The 4,822-nt window shown below is 37.2% G+C and overlaps 1 protein-coding gene across 1 annotated transcript in view; it reads left to right on the top strand.

Annotated features, from left to right (window-relative positions):
• FSTL5 (follistatin like 5) overlaps nucleotides 1-4,822 on the top strand; it is an 879,952-nt gene that overhangs the window by 207,031 nt on the left and 668,099 nt on the right. The gene's annotated exons all lie outside the window — the stretch shown is intronic.

The raw sequence follows: 4,822 nt of genomic DNA, 5'->3' as shown, positions 1-4,822 counted from the left end.
CTGGTATGGCAAATCAAGGTTGGACAGTCCGCTTTAACTCTGGTATTTCATGCTTGACTTTGCAATTTTAATAACATTCTTTTAACATGGTGTTTTGTGTGTAATTATATAACACACACAGCTGACCTAGAGTTGGAATATTTGTATCCCAGTACTAATCTCCTGTGCTATTCAGTCTTCCTTAGAGCATAGGATGAACTTGAGATGTTTGATTAAAATATTACAGAATTCTGCACTCCTTTGAACATGTTTCTAATACAGAATGTAGTTTAAGCAGCAAAATCAATAAGAATTGTACAGGCTGTTACTAAATTGAATTCATTGTAAGAAAATGTATATATCTCAAAGATCCACGTATAACTTTGAAGAAAATCAGGAAAGCATTTATTGTGGAAAATTCTGCAATTAGTTTTAAAAAGACTTAATTTCACAAAGACATGAAAAAACAAAAGAATTCCCTTTCCTGGTGTTAGAGATAAGAATTTGGTAATGGTTCTAATACAATATTCAGTTCTGTTACTTATCACCATATTCTCTCCAAGGTTTAAGAATTCTCAAAACTGAAACAGAAGAAAAAAAGTTTAATATATGCCATCTGCCAGTCCTTCTCATTCTTATAAACTCAATATTTGCAATGAATTAAAGATATGAAATAGAATGAATTCCACTTTATGTAATTAGCAATATGTGTCTATTTTGATTAATAGAAAGCTCATTTTCTTAAATGATCCCAAAGAAATTAGAGAGATGGTCTTTTTGATAAGTCATCAATTCCCTTGCCAGTGAAAGATTTTTCTAGTGCTTTTACCAGTCTAGTTTTAAACAGCTCCAAGGCTGGTGATTTAAATTTAGATGAGAAATTTTTTTTTAAACACTGCAGTAATAGTGTACACTCGAGAAATATTGGCCTCTGGCTGTCGTAAACTGTGAAAAATAAATAAAACAGTAAATTGTATAGGAAAAGTCCATAATGCAATCAGCACTGGTGCATTTATAATAATAGTTACTACAAGTCCAAAGAAATAACCTGCATTTACTATCAGCTTAACTAAATTGTATGCAGCAAACAGCTTTCATAGCATCTTCAAAACTTCATCTCTAAACTCTAGAGTGGGATAATATTAGTACATGGGCACCAGAAAAGAAGCAGTAAATCAACAAAGATCTCGTTGGTTGATCATACCTTGAAGCCTTGCATCTAGCAGCATCTGAAAGCTGATATTTTTGACAAGTTAACCCTTTCATGAATGTCACATACACCACAAACTCAGCTAATTCTGAATGTATATGTTTACCCCAGCCCTGTGCATGCTAGTAGTACTCTGAGTTATCTATTGCCAGTTCAGTTGACACTATTTAAATACTTCCTTTAGGTTTTTCATTGTGGGTGAAGTTTGTCCTTGGACGTAAGGCTTGTGAAAGCTTCTCCATACTATGGAAACTCTGTGGTACTTCCATAGGGGTTGAGGAGGTTCCCTGCGCATCCAAAAGCTTATAGAAAAATATAGAATTCAATAGACAACTACAGCATATCACTGGGTAGTTAAAAAAAACACTATAGCAATTTCAGTTAAAGGTTTCTTAGAGACATTGCTATACAGTGCTATTAAATTTCTGTAAGAGCATGTATGTTTGATCTCTATTGGATTCCATAGGACTTTCCATATTGGGTATGCTAGTTCTGAATACACAATTCATGGGTAATGTATATACGGTATGTTGTACTAAAATGTGAAAGCATGCCACCTTTTCTTGTACTGCTGGTAATAGCTGGCCTGCAATCATATAAAACTGCAAATACTCAGATGCTTTTGTGCATCCTTTTCTTGGGGAATGACAGGACTTCTTTCACAATTAAGTCTACTGTATATTTAGGAAAAGCATTTCTTTACTGAGAACAAGAACATCTACATTTAATATAAAACCTTGAAAGCTTATACTTTTCTACAGTCTTTGTTCAGAAGAGCGGAAACTCTGTGGAGATTCAGATCCTTATTGCTAAACAATGGCAATTTCATGATGAAACTGTGATAAATCAGCAATGTTACCTTGCTTACAGATCTTGGTCCTCCTGATATTTCTTTTTCCCTCAGAGTTCCATCCTGTTCAAATTGTAGAAGTAGTGGAGTTGATGACAAGAACAATAGCTTGGTCTTTAAGGAGCAGGTTCTGAAGAGAAAGGAGGTAGAGGAATTGATTTGGAGAGTAGGAGAAGTAGCTGGAGAGAGGAAGATGAAACAGGAAAGGAGGTTAGAGGAGGTCAGTTGCTCAAAAATGGGTTGAGGAAACCAAAGGAGGGTTAGCAGATGGTGTGGTGAAGGAATGCAAAAGATGAGGGTGAAAGTAGGAGTGATGTAACAAGGTGCTGGCAAAGTACAGTTTAGTCAGTGAAATAGAGACCACAATTAAAGTGCTGTAATAATTGGCACAGTGCAGAAATTAATGATCCAAACATAAGGAAAGTTAATATAATTAAATGAGGCAGATAAAGGATGAATCAGGAGATGGAAGTGAGGTGATATCAAGGGTAAGATAAATGGAAAATATCATGCTGCCAGTACACTGTGGAAGGTCCATGAGGAAAGTCCTTATAGAAGCTGTAAGCTCAGGATCTAGTAGTTGCATGGAGCCCCTGACAGCTAGCTGTGTTTATACTTACTGCAGAAGACCAATGGCCACCCTTTGTTCTAGTCTCTTGTACCCAGCATTCCTTTCTGGCCTTAAATTTTCCACTTTTACTGTTGTTGCTTACTATAGTTTCCCAAAGCCTCTTTCTTCCACTATCCAGTCCATTATCTTGCCACTGCAACTGTCCTGTAGCTTTCAAAGTCAGGGCATCATGACCAGCCAGTTACTTTGAGGATTTAGTTGATCAGTGAAACAGAAATTATGGTTTAGAAGTCCGGAAGCATTTGACAGATCATTTGCACCATTCTATTTATCTTGAGAGCATCACGTCTTGTGGAAGTAAATCAGCACATATACTTTTACTGGTAGAGCTGCACCAGTTTGATCAATACTTCAGCAGTTTGTGCACAATTCTAAACTGTAGCAATGTTGAAGTTCTCACTTTACAACATTGTATACCAGGAATTCTGGTGAGAATTTTCAGACCTGAGTGCTGAAATTAGGCTCCTAAACCCATAATTAGGCAAATAAATAAAAGTTTGGCCTGTTTTTTAAAGGTGCTCAACACCCACAATTCCCATTGACATCAGTGGTATTTGTAGGTGCTTAGCATTCCTTATCAATCTTACCACTTTTATTAATGTGCCTAAATATGGATTTAGGAGCTTAATTTCAGGCACCAGGTTTGAAGATGTTGGTCTTTGTTTTTATTTTCTAATGTTTGCTGTTACTGTTCAACATCAAATATGTTCCGAAACTATGAAACCAAACAACTTTGATCACTCTGTTCTCATTAACGCTGATATATGTGTTTGTTTCATTGCTGCTGGCAGAGAAACAAACATCAAGTACCATTTCTAATAAATAGCACTGTGATGGACTTAACCCCATCATCTACAAGGCAAGGGGAAAAAATCAATTAGTCATGCTCTGCACCTGGGGGGAGGGGAGTGATTAAATTGCCTCCTGGCCAGAGGAGGTGGAGCTAGATCTTGTAAGTAGACTGGGGGAGAGAGATAGGAGAGATCTCTTTGGGGGAGAGAAGCCCTAGAGTTTAACAGACAGCAAACAATGCAGGAAGAACACTATGGGACCTGGTTAGGATCTTGCAAGGAGAATTCCTGAGATATGGCCAGCAAAAGAACTACATTGGAGTCTGAGAGGGGTGGAAGTGGTCTTAGTTTGAAGGTTTGTTTGTGCTTTCACTTGGACTTGTTTGTGTTTATGCTGGAAGAGGTTTAGACTTTCATTTGATGTGGCTGGAGGGCCAAGCCACAGAACACACACAGTTGGGAGTTGGGGAAAAAACAAAAGCTGTGAAAGGCTATTGTCGGGCTGAGGAAAAGCACAGTAAGGGATGCTAGAGATAAAGATCCTGTGGAGCTCTGTGACCAGAGATGAGGGGGTGACCATGAGGTGAGAATGTGTAACTACAAGCAGTTTTCTTGGTGGTTATGAACAAAGAACAAAATCCAACATTCAAGAGGATTTAATCAGTGAAAAACATGTAGCTACAGAATGTATAATTAGTATCAGGATACAGTTGAGACATAAACAGCCCTTGAATAAATTGCTGCACGTTCTTTGTGTGCACATCCAGGCCATAGTGACTGAAAATTGTTACCACCTGCTGGCTGTTCATAACCTATATAAAATGAGTTTAGTGGGCTCATCAATCTAGCTCCCAGTTGTCCTCATTACAGAAACTACTTAAACTGGCAGTAATTGTCACCCTTCTAAAAGTTTGTCAAATATCAACTAAAAAAGTGATTTTTGTTGTTGTTGCAAATAACAATGTAGAGTTCAGTTCCTTTTAATTGTAGTGTCAAATTATTAATGAATATTCAGGCAATGGCTGGATGTTTGTGAAATGCTTGCAAATCCCAAAGTCTCATTAAAAATATTACAAATTTTTGGACATGTATTAACATTTGTATTAGAAGAGCTTAATTTGTCATACTCCTGGCCCTAATAAAGTCAATGTTCAAATTCCCATTGATCTGAATGAAGCCAGGATTTCTTACCTCCACTTTAAAATACTTTAATTGTGAGGCAGATAGGTCTGCATGTTGGGGGAAAAAAAATTGAAACACAACGTTTTGTGTAGGTGTGGGGTTGGGCGTTGTTTTACTCTGACCAAGCTAAAGTCTAACCTTTCTCCCAGATTTTGTGTCAAAAAAGCTGCTCTAAGTTG

This window comes from Mauremys reevesii, linkage group 5, assembly GCF_016161935.1.
Source record: "Mauremys reevesii isolate NIE-2019 linkage group 5, ASM1616193v1, whole genome shotgun sequence".
NCBI classification, from domain to species: Eukaryota; Metazoa; Chordata; order Testudines; family Geoemydidae; genus Mauremys; species Mauremys reevesii.
This window is presented reverse-complemented; position numbering and strand designations above follow the sequence as displayed.